Here is a 12,877-nt window from a genome sequence, read left to right as displayed (position 1 = left end):
GAATATCTTCTGAACAGTGAGGTATACAAAAAAATTATAAGAGACCTTTTTTGTAGAGAATTCAATTTCCTGTGAAAATATGATACATATTTTTTTTTTTATAAATAGTACATACCGAGATATGTATTTTTCTTCCTCACCATAAGAAAAAAATAGAAAACTGCAAGGCGGAGGACCTTCCTATTAAAATTAAGAGCTCATGCTTGGAGAAAATGATTTTGAGGTCTCTACCAACCAAGTTTTCGGAGTACAAAGTGAAAAAAAAATAGTCGATTTTTTGCCCACCCTAATGTACACGTTGTGAAAAGTTTTCCAAAACGCTTCGAGTCGTATGAAGCCGTTTGAAATAATTTCGAGTAACTTGAATAGGTAAAGTATAAGATACTTGAAACTATGTCAAGTCTTTGAACACAGCAGGTAAAATCAAGTATTACTAACGCGTGTAAAGTCACGTGATGGCAATAATAATTGGTATCGCATGAATTTTCCGAACAAGGTATGTGAGTTGCTATGAACGTATTTATGTCCTGAACATGCTCAAAGGTCCTTCAAGCCATTAACTACGGAATTATTTAGAATAATTTTAAACACCAGTGAAGTCATATGGTTAGGATACTTGAACAGTGAACAACTCACTTGAGGTCGTGTGAAGTCATTGCTAGGCATTCGAAGCCACGGATAATTGTTTAAGGTCATTTGAAATATTGGGAACGAAGTTAGTTGCGGAAGGTCATTGTAGTCGCTTATTACATAATGCAGTGTGATTTCAAGTACTCGATGCATGCCTCTTCGAGGTACTTAAGATCATTTGAAATCCAATGACCTTACTTCGAGTATGGTATTTTTGCATAATTTCATCCCACCTGCAGTAGCATGTAAAATAACGTCAGAATATTTTTCAGTCACTTAAAATGCTCAGAGGTTATTTCAACGGATGAAATATTCAAACTTTGTTTGAATTTCTAAACTATAGTCAACTTCGTCCGTGCGGTCCTGAGGGCAGGTGTACGTTCCGCTGGTAGAATGGTCAATCCCTTGGTGGTGGCAGAGATCGAATGTTGAGAGTAATTTGCATCTGATTTGAAATGCGCCGAGGCTGTTGATTTACCGGAATACGTAAAGTTGTGCATCGAGGGCTTGACAAGTCTGCCGGTAAAGCGCCAAACACAGAGTGGACGAGATGCTGTAAAGTGTACAGAGAAAAAGAGCGAGTCCCGACAGACGGCACTTGCGCGAAACGATACCGTAGGTTCCATTTTTGAATTACCCAGGTACCCCGAAGTTTGCCCACACTTGCACATTTCCTTTTCCCACCGTCAAAAACTACCAAGGTCTGATCCTTTTTAAGAGCAGACAGCGGTTCGCCATTAGCGCAATCTAATCGGCAGGGTCGCTTAATAACAGGTTCAGTTGGATCCCTTGTCTAAGGCTAGTGGCAGGCCCAGGCAGCCGGCCGCTGAATTTCATTCGGATTCTTAAATCTTTCGCTCTATAATCTTTCCTTGGCCGCAATTAATGTCTAATGACAACACTGGGTCGAAGAATGCCGCTGGCGAGATACCGCTAATTGAAAACTGCGGTTTTGTAAATTGCCATCCGTGCGGCTCTTTCTCTGTACAAGTAAGGCTCCGAGGTGCGCTTCGCTGTGTCGACAAGAAGCGGCAATGGACGCTCTTCAAGAACCAGCCTCTCACGAAATGCACAGTATTTATCCGTACGCCTCTCCACCGATTCTTCTCCGATCTTTGTATGCTGTCTGTGCGGACCGTAATGATACGTTCGTTTATTTTTTCAAACACAAGACTTGGCCCTAGTCTTTCCCATTTTCCCCGAAGCGCCGGTCGGTCGTTCAAACAGCGGTGAAATCATCGTCAGCTATTTCATCCGTACTACAGCTCTATTTATTTTCCATCTTCGTTTTACAACACGAATTTCTCCGTTCGTCGAGTCCTCGCACGTTCTCGTATTTCTCGTGGGAACTAAATTACAGCTAACAATGCACCAAATACGCCATAAATGAATTGATCATATTTCGCGCTCTTATTGTAGGTACGGAACCTGTGTGTATAGAGATAAAGACCCCGTGCAACGTTTCCGGTAAGCCGATATCGGGCACCATACAACAACGACCCGCCTAATGTGTGCCCCAACGCCTCGCAGGCTTTTATATTAACAAACCTCACTGTTTGATATTATTTGACAAACGAGAAACGCGATCGCACGTTTGTGAAAAAATCGAGTACACACCGGGAGGCTTATTCCGTTCAACAGAAACTCTAGGATGCCTAGATCCGTGCGATGTGCGAAAAAAAGGATGAAAGAAACGGCTGCAGTTGATACACCCTTGCCTGTGTAACAACGCCAACGGGCTCTCGTTTCAGTTGTAAGCGATTTTGCATCGCATATGGCCCACTCGGAGGCACCTTAAAAATCTATTATACGGCTAGTTTTTAAGAGCCATGTTACAGTGAATCGACTCGGCTTGGGTCGAAGGCCGGCAGCCGATTGTTATCCAGAAACGCGACCGATGAATGAATAGAATGTGGAGGAAGGAACGAACCGAGCGAGTGTTGCACGGGGTTGCTTTGCTCGCTTACAGTTCCGTTAAAAAGAAATCCAAAGACAGCGACAGCGTGGAGTCAATGAAAGAACCAGAAACTTTATCAGTCAAACCATGACTTGAATGAGCAGATTCACGTACAAAAATAAATGACGGTACGTAAGCTTTGATAAAGTATTATAAATTTGTGACTGGACCAGAATTCTGAACTTCGGGTTTTGAAACGGCCTGTACAATTTTCCACGAGCCTCAACAGAGTCGTCGGTGTACAATGGTGGCCAGCATTACACGCTAGTTTGTGAATCGTCGCGGGGTGCATTTGTGAAATATGCAGGTTCAATGGAGCCTGTAACTTGAGCGTCGGTATACTGAAAACTCGATGGGCAGACCGTGATGCATTTGTGCAACAGGCTTTATGTACCTATGTAGTTATACAATCATGAATAAGCCCAAGTTCCTATGCATTTCAATGCTTTCAAAGGTTCCCGCGGACCGCTTTTGAATATTCTATTTCAATTAAACCGTAGCCAAGATTGCGAGGCCGAAGCTTTACCGGATGATGGAAATTCTCAATGTTCTTGCGGTCGTCGGTGAATGTGCTAAGACGATTTTCTTACGATTCTCTTTACATGATCCTTTCATTTATTTCTCCTTTTCTCAGTCTCGTTTGCAGTGATCGGAAATCAATTGCGGGGAGTCGAAGCGCCGTGTAACTCGTGGCACAAAAAGCCAATTTGGAGCCGGAGGTGCACGTTTCGAATCCGACTCTCGGATTGAGGATGACTGCAGACGTTGCGGGTTGACCTGGCATTTCCTGAAATTAAATTTCGCCACTCCGTGTCGTCGTGAGGAGCTTCACCTTCTCGTTTTCCGTCCATTACCAGAATTGCCTCGATGGCCAAGTTGTTCGGCACGGTTGGAACGGTGTTTTTAGCAAATTGGGAGAAGGGTATACATAGATATGTATGATACTCGCGTGGTCATTCGAAAGCTGCAATTAGGTATTCCAGCGCTATTATCAGAGTATAGGATTCCAAAGCCACCTATTCGGACGGTTTGCGGTTTGGTTATGCGACCGATTAATTATCGCATCGCTTTTGTTTGTAAAACCAGTTTTTCCATCTTTCTAGCTACACGCATCGCATATCATAAGCATAGTCCAGTCCAACCTTTACGTATATTTTTCTGATCGCAACGGTATTAAAACGCAAGTTACTTTCATTTGATAATTGCGGTTCCAACCTCAACGCGTTTATACAGAATCCGCTTATTATCCCGCGTTTGGCATCGTCGTTTCTGAAAAGCACGTAACCGATGGTGGTTTAATGAAGCAAATAGTATTCTTCTTCTTTCCCATAATCCCGAAGAAAAGTGAGTCGGCATGAAAAGCAGTAGTCGCTAGCTTTGAAGAGGACTCGTGAAAAAATCTTCATTGTTGGAAGTGAATTAAAACGAATAGATTCTCCCGCCTGGCTCCGGTTTTTGAACGACTCCGGTTATGTACACAGATTCGCACAAAGGGCCCGGTGTTGCCCAGCATTGTGTAACAGGCGAGTAATCCTGGTTCGCCTATGGCTCCGAAAAGACTGCGAAAAGATCAATTTTTCTTTTCTCAATAAAGCCGCCTCGCGCCAGAGAGCTCTACTGATTTTTAACGAGTGGCTGGGGAGCAGCTGTCACGGGTAAAACGATAGCATCAAAGTGTTGCGCAATAGTGTCAATTTCGCACCAACTCACGTAAAGTGCATTTGCAGATCTACGCTGAAAGCAGCGAAGGCACAAAAGGCCATGGAACATTCACGGCTGTAGCAGATCAGAGATGGATTACGTCTCGCAATGAATATAGTGCTAAATACTTCAGGCGAACGCCAGGGAAATACGGGAAATCTATCTTGATGGCCGTACTTCAGCCTCCGAATCCTGGTAATGCGGGTTTCGGGACTGCCTAGATTTCCCGCTGGAGCGGCACTCCGCGTGTGAATAGACCTTCACGAGTCAAGTATCTGCATCCCGAAATGCATCCTTCAAGGTCTGTCGGTTCAGACGGTCAGAGCCGAAGAGTGCCAGGGGCAGTGGCAGATGTCTCCTCGATAAAAGATCCTGAAAACCATGCATTTTCAGCCATTCAAGGATCGTATATTTTGTTGGGAAATTCGTGTAGTAGCAACTGTCTGAACGCTGAGGGTGCGGCGGCACCTATTGGTCGAAATTAATTCTCGGTCAGCGTATAAACATAATTATACGTTAATTCTCAGGGAAACACGATTCCGATAAGAGATACAACTTTGATTCATTTCCGACTGATTTGAATTTGGCAACACAAGATGAAGATATTCAGAAGATTAGATTCAGATTTTCTTTTTCTTTAAAATGATACACAATATGTAGTGAAATAATTAGAAATGATTTTCCGGATCGATTGCATTATGATGTTAATTTTAATTTTTGTTTTCTCGTCCTCTGTTAGTCAGCGAGTATTATAATTTCTTTCTTGGTCGTATAACTTTGTTGACTGTTTTCACTGATTCCTTCGAAATCAGAGTTAAAACAGTCATAATATATGCTGCACATATGAACCATGCCCAGAACTGGGCCTGATTAATAAGCATATTACCACCCGTTGCATGTCAGTTACTCTATTACGGCTTTTAGGTATCTACTCGCGGGAGGATTCCACCTCTAGTGGCAAGCGTACAAACTACTCATGCGGCATTTTAGTCAGCCGAGTGCAGATTTTTTAGCCGACTGCGTGAAGGCTCGTTCGCCTATCTGCAGACCGTGAGATCTTCTCAAATGCAAAATATGTAGCATCAGCATCATGTACGTGCAACTTTTTTGCGTGTTCATTTTCCATAAAGGACACTATTAGAGCCGTAAAATGGTGTCAAATGAGAAGTACAAAGGTATCACAGATGGTATTCAATACTTGGATATTAAGTATTATTCGAAGTTCTGTAGCCACTATATTTGAAATGCTTGCATCACTATTCCGAAATTCTTTAAGGAAGATTTCCTCTTCACTACAGTAGTGACTGTAGGCACTGTGTATCTATACTGTGCGGTGTAAGATTGCTGAAAATTGACACGATTCAGAGTTTAGAATACTCCAAGTTCTATTTTTAAAATGCCTAGTGTATCAACTTACGCAAAGATGGATGCATGGTGGTAAGGTTGTGAGTGATGCTGGGGAGACAACCGTCTCACTCCTTTTCCTGCAATCAGGTGACTGTTCGGTAAATTATGCGCATCAACCAGTGTGTAACGCGCACATAACTATTCAGTTTCCAAATTTACCTCGCCACGCTTTATCATCTTCAGGACATTTCGTAAAGAGAAATACGTACAATATACTATTGTAAGTGACGTTCAACGCGAAACGTGACATTTTGCACAAAGGTATCGAACGATTCGAATATTTCGCATTAAATTCTGCATTTTGTACGAAAAAATGTATGATTTACAAAACTCGTAAGAATACTTCGCGTGTCGTTTTTCCTGAACTTAATAAAAATGATATTCAGTCGATTCAGATTCGGATACATGGAACGTAATAGAGCAATGAAGCAAATCAATTCGACCCAATTATTTAGTTACAAAACACAAATAACATTTTTAATTCACAGTTGGCTATAAGTTATGGTAAATAAACAGAATCAAATACGAAATTGGAATTTTGATTTGCCAGTCACACACAGAATCGGCGCATCCTGGGTATCATATTACGATTCCCTGGATGAAGCATCAGTTTTATTTCATGAAAATCATTTTATCAGGACGAGGGCACAGCTTGGAGTAGACAGATCCTAACCCGATCCATCTCTCGATCGAGCCTTTTATATTTTTCCCAAGATCTATCATTCACTCCTGCGTCTACCCCTCCCAACGCGTCCCTTCTTCTTCTTCGGTTTTCGCCTCTCTCCTCACTTCTTTTTCTCCATCTTTTTTCTCATTCTCATCTTTTTTTCTGTCTCCTCCCTCCCTCTTTCCTTTCGCTGACGTCGCTACAGGGGGCTGGGGGTCTTTGCTTTTTCTCAGGTATATACACCCAGGTATAACCCCTGACTGTGTAGCCCGAAGTTTCGCCTTGTTCTCAGCCGTGGGAGGCACTCGTCGACGAGTTATTAATTATATTAATTACCGTTCAACTCTCAAGTCATATATATATATATATACACCTACCAGATGACGAATGCGCCTGGGTGTGTTTTCCTAACGATGTCGGTGACTGACTGGCTGTGCTGTGTATGCGTTACGATATCATCAGCTTTGTGCACCAGTGAAAGTGAAATAATTATCGGAATGATCTTCTCCCACGAAGTCATCGTTGTGTCACGCACTGTCGGCCGGGATAATGCTCGTATTATCGAGTCTCATCTCGTGGGCGATATTTGCCGTCTAGTGAGCGAAGGAATCAGCCGGATCGCCATTCGGCTTTGATTAGGTCGGAAGCGAAGGCGGATAGTCAAAGGCACGGCTCCAGCGACTCAGGGCGTCGATTGTGTGTTTACGGTAAACAAACCACAGAGCCATTATTTCACCTTGTCTTGGAAACTCGCGGGTGCAAATATATCCCGAGAGGAAATTGGAAGCTTTTATCAATTATACGCAATTGAAGCTAAGAGAGACAGGGAAGACGCTAGCTGAGAGGAATTAGTCGAGGATTCCTGAACTGATTATCTCGGAATCACAATTAATTTAATTGCATTGGTTTTTTTCCTGTCTCTCCTGTGGAATTATTTTTTTTTTTTTTTTTCTTTCCTTTTGCACGATCTCTTTGCAGAGCCTGCTGATTCCCGCTCGCTTATAGCGGAAAAGAATTTGGAAGAAAAACTGAATTCTTTTTTCTTCCTTCAATTCACTCGCTCGCCTCTTCAACTACCGCGGGGAATATAAATAGCTTTCCTTTTATTCGCATTCAAACAGCAATAGAGCACCAGACGAATTTCCAGTACGTTCTTTACTGCTGCCTTTCCACGGCTGCCCTCTTGCCACCCCCGTTAGCCTCAGCTTCGGAAAATTTCACTTCAAACCCTCCGGCTAACCGTACAGCTTCTGCAGGTATTCACTTTCGCTACGCGGGTAACGGTACAGAAAGTCGGGCGCGTAGCTTCTGCGAGTGCAAGGAAAAAATCCCCGGTAAAAAAGTTGAGGAAATAAATCCGCGAGACTTTTTTACTGTAAGGCAAAAAATTCACGGGTAATCTGAAGCCGAGCTACGCGGCATTATTCGATCATCGCTTAGCGTTGGCGAGAAAAAATTCGTGAGCGATGAGATGAATCCCGATCGTTTAAATCCGTGAACAATTACTTGTAGTATAATTCGATATTTTTATTTCATTCGATCATTTTCATCTCATCACGTATCCCGCGCCTATCTAGTCATACAACTTCTTTATCTCCTGGTGTGATTTTATTACTCCCAGTTTGCTATAAATCACTGAGTCTTTTTCTCCCGTCTTATTTTTGTTTTGGTTTAGTTTGATTTTTTCTTTTTTCCCCTTCGTTTTTCATTCTTCCACTCTTTACCGGTACAGTTTTTCCGTTCAAGTTCCTACGTCGAAAGGGCTGATTAAACGAGTTATTAATTGCCCAGTGCCGACAGAGATGCATATGCCGCGTGATAAATTACACAAACGACGTTTTTCCACCCTGACGTACGTTATCGTAGAAGCGTTGCAGAGATATACAATTTCGTATTCTTCTATTTTCCCGCGGCTGCGAACTCTCGTACATTCGTGCGCGGTAAAGGAAGCGAACCAAACCGACACTGGCTTGTACGCACTCCATATTCCCTGGAATCACTCAGTTCCATTTACAAACCAGTTACCGCGGCTCGTTTCATTCTCGAATCTCTCAGGCTTAATGAAGGGTTAGAAAAAGGCGGAAAAGAAGCAAACAGTAGGCACATGAATTCAGACAGGCTTGTAAATCATCATACACAACCGCTTCGTTTACCTAAAACATAAAAATAATTATAATCACCGCAGCGGCGCACGAGAACTTTTTTCCGGCTTCGGAGCTGCGCGCGTTAACCAGAAACAAAGTTGTTTCCAACAACGACGACGACGACGATCGTTGATAAAGATGTAATACCTATTCTCACAGAGGTCACGGTGCAGGCATGCATCCATTAATTTAAATGTTGGACCGCTGATTGCACAAGGGGACCGAACACGTTGTTGCTTCCTCGCCTAGACTACGTGCAGCCGCTTGTTTCTCGTCCTCGTAATTACTATCGGGCCGGTCTTAAATTATGGCAACGAAAACTTGCCCGCCCGACACTCGACTTGGCCTAGGCATTGTGTAGCACACGCATCCCACGTGCGCGATCGCCTAATCATTTTCAAACCTCGCTCAACGATCACTGCAGGCCAGTTGTGTCGCTGTTATTATCAAAAACTGGCATTTTCAAATTCTGCCGCGGGTTCCCGCTGGTGGGTTTGTGTTGTTAGTATTTTCACCCTGAAAAGGATCAATAGAAAATCCTTCTCAAAAGTAACGATCCATCGGACGATGATCAAATTTTGCGTGCTTCGTTTCAGAATTACTAATTTAAATAAGTTATAGTTGCTTTCCCGACATTTTCAAATTTGATAGAATGTAAGTTTCAGGTTTTCTTGCTGCCTTTATTTTTGACGATTACTACGATCAGCTCACAAGGTTCCTATCAGATTAGAAAACCTCTTTGTTGTTTGTAACAGTGGAATTTATAATTTAAATTCGATTCTTAAAAATGGTCTTCGAGTATTAGAGTACCATAATTCAGACCACTCGAATCATAGAAACGAAAACCACCAGTACGTCTACTAATAATAACAGTTTAAAATTTTAAAACTTCAGTTTCCAAAAAAATTATGTATTCGCAATCAGTATACTAGACTATGCGGCAAGTTTCAGTGACCATTGCTAAAATGTTTACAGCTATTTCTGAAAGCATCAGCAATGATAACAGATATACCCGTGGCTTATTGAGCCATCTTGAGAAGCGATAAATGATATCTCCGGGCGAGAATGGAACGATTTGGAAAGTGTTTCATGCCATCAGGATTGATCCATTATAGAAACCCGTTAGCCAAAAAAGAATGAATCAAAAAAAATTGCTAAGATTTGGTGGAAGAAAAAATAAACGTTTCATTGCTGTGGTCGAGACGACAAACAACATATCACACGGATGAGTGGCTGAATCCATGACGAACTAGTCGCGCTGGATTAAATAGAGAATTTGTAAGCGATTGTAATTTCTCTCATGAGATGCTTCGGGCCCTTTATTAATTGACAAACATTTCGTAACTGTATCTGCAGTAGGCGTCTCTCTCTCTCTATTTTTCTCCCTCTCATTCTCTCTCTTTCTCTCTTTCTCTCTTTTGCGCGAAGCGAATAAAAGCAATCCCACGTGTTCGTGTACGCATGTTCTCCTGCCTTCCCACCTTCCTACCTTGCATCGGCGCAGAAAGCCTCGAGCGAAGTTTTTCAATAGCGCGAGCGATGGTCTTTAAGCACGTAAATTTATGTATTGCCTGTCGCTGTACTTCTTAGCCTGGAGCAGCATGCCGCTTTATTGAACTCACACTCTTGCAGTCACTGTTCTACTATCTACACGCACACCTTAACGTGTCTACAAGGGTGACGTGCATGTACTCACTTTGCCACGTAGATAACGACGCTGTCCGTTCGCTCAGGCGTAGTAACGAATTGCATGTAATTACCACCTTCCTTCCTACTGGATCCTAGACTGCGAGCCTCGCGCCTCAGCCAAGTTCTACATTAATTGATTGCCTCAAGAGAAACCCTCTGCCTTCCTCTAGCCCGACAATTATGAGGCTATTATACCGGAGATGACGGCACTGGAGACACGACTTTTTGCCTGTTCGAATCAATCCTAATTTGTGGATTTTGAAGAGAAGTTTGGAGTATGAAAATGGAATTGATTTTTTCGGTCGGAAAATGCTCGGTCATCTTGATACAAGGTATTAAATTCTCTTCAGATTCATACGCTTGGACTCTCTCATCTTGTAAGCAGAATTCTGTCAATTCCGTCAAGTATAAAGGATATCGTATTACAATAGTAAGGATAAAATTGTTTAAAAAAAATTTTTTTGGTGCTTCGAAACTTGAAACGAATCTTGAAATGTAAGAGAAGACGTCGTCTTACGAATCCCAACCATTCCGTAGGACGTTGTCAGAACCAGACCGTTCCGGGTAAAATTTTGAAAAGGGATACCTTCGCTTCCAAAGCACCCCTTAATCAAAATCCACTTGCGAAAGTAGAATTCTGCGAAGAACTGAATGATTAATCTTGAACTTGTTACCGTCCCGTATTAAATTCACTTCCAACCCGTGAAATTGAATTCCGTCTTTGATCTGGCCACGGGTTAATTCCAGACGGTAATTTGTTAATTCGGAAAGATGACTGCCTCGCGAATCTCAATTAAAAATCTCACGAACCAGATGTCAGGTGAAAAGTGAAGGAGAAAAATTACGTTCCGATTTGCCGAACGCCGAATGACCGGAGTGCTTTAATTTGTAGACGATCGAGTCCTTCCACGTCTATGAAAGCGGTGAAATCGCAGGGTTCATAAACCACGTGACCAAGTAAGTTTCCGTACAACAAGACGAGGCCCGCCGGGCAAAAGATGGCTGATAACGCGACCTACATACACAGATGCGGTCCAGCTTTGCATCAGACAATGCATGCACTTCGAGCGGTGTGGAAGTTGCGCTATTCGCGTTGCAGAGTTACGTTTATGCCCGTTGTAAATACACACTTTGTGCAAGTAAAGCGGGCGGGGGTGGAGACGGTATCGCTGCGTTTGATAGGAAAACGGTACGTTTCTATGCTGACGGGTGAACCTAAAAGGCCATTGTGGCGAAATAACGTGGGAATGCAAGCAGTCATGTTGCCGCATGTTCCTGAATGCTGTCGTGCGCGTATCGCAGCGTTATGAACCGCGTGCAAACTTTCCTCGACAATACGATAGTTGCGAGTTATGCACTCTATCCGGGATCTCTCTATCTCTCTCGCACTCTCTAGCAATCTTTCGAATGTTAATAAAATTCACTCCTGCCATACTACTAAGCTAGTACTCACTATTCACATACGCTCTATGGAAGTTGTCGAGATGGAACAAGACGAGGAAACTTTGCGCTCACTTTTCTATGAGTTCGCTTACTGGACGCACGGTATTATGTTGGAAGCAAAAAGAACTTGTCATCAGCTCTCCGTATGTATTTAAGTATAGCGCACGGTTGTTCGCAGTAATTTTATTTCAGGGCTGGTTAAAAACCACAAAAAAAAAAAAATAAATAAATGAAGAAAAAAAAAAACTTGTGCAACAATTTCACTACAACGTTAATAAAAGAGAGACCCTCTTCGTGATTTTACTACCTAAACGGTTGTTATTCATTGGTCCAGGAGAAGTTTGCAGACTAGTTACGCATGAGTATTTTTATACAGCAGCGTTTCATTTAGAAAGATAATTGTGGCCCTTTATGATCTCCGTGGGAAATTACTGAATACTTATGAATTGGTTCACTCACCATAGGATGAGACCACTTACAAAATTATCTGTACCGATCAGTGTTACTAGTCCAAGAATTATTGGCATAATCGTTACAGTAGATACCTCAACGATTTCGAAACTAGCTGTTACAGGAAATCGTTGCCACGTACTTCGTAGTAACTAAATAAAAAGTGAAACAGAATTTACCCAATACGCTACCCAACTCGCTTATAGACATTACATTTTGCACTCTGTATGTAAATTGTTAAGAGAAAGTATTACTAAGTTTCAGTAGTTTTTCGTACCTACTCACACAAGCATGACCATGTGTTTTTAAATATCGATCGGTGTTTATAACTATTCGGTTAATTGGCCAGTATGCTTGGCTGGTAATCGAAAAACTCGTGTTCAATTGATATGCCCGCAATAAACTTTTAAGATCGAATATTCGTTAAGCTAAAAAGTGAAATGGCAAGAACTAGCGAAGAAGATGCAGTTCCACATTCGGTTCAAGCTGCTAAGCATTGATCCGGAAATTTCGCAACGCATCGATTTATTCTACAGTTTTCTTATATAATGCATTGCGCACGTGCTGACCGAAACTCGTGTTAGAAATGCTCACAGGCCGGTCACTAGCGGTTTTTTCTTTCGAGGTAAAGCGTGATCTAGAATGCTAGAAACTCTACTACGCTCTCGGCTCTCCTGCTGTACCGGCAAATACTAAGCGGACTCAGGAATGCGGTATTTTATCGTACATTAAGTCAATTAACTGGTCGCAACAGACGCTCATTATTCAGTACGTGGGTTACAAAAATAT

The sequence above is a fragment of the Neodiprion virginianus genome, chromosome 1, assembly GCF_021901495.1.
Source record: "Neodiprion virginianus isolate iyNeoVirg1 chromosome 1, iyNeoVirg1.1, whole genome shotgun sequence".
NCBI classification, from domain to species: Eukaryota; Metazoa; Arthropoda; class Insecta; order Hymenoptera; family Diprionidae; genus Neodiprion; species Neodiprion virginianus.
Note: the sequence above shows the minus strand (reverse complement) of the source record.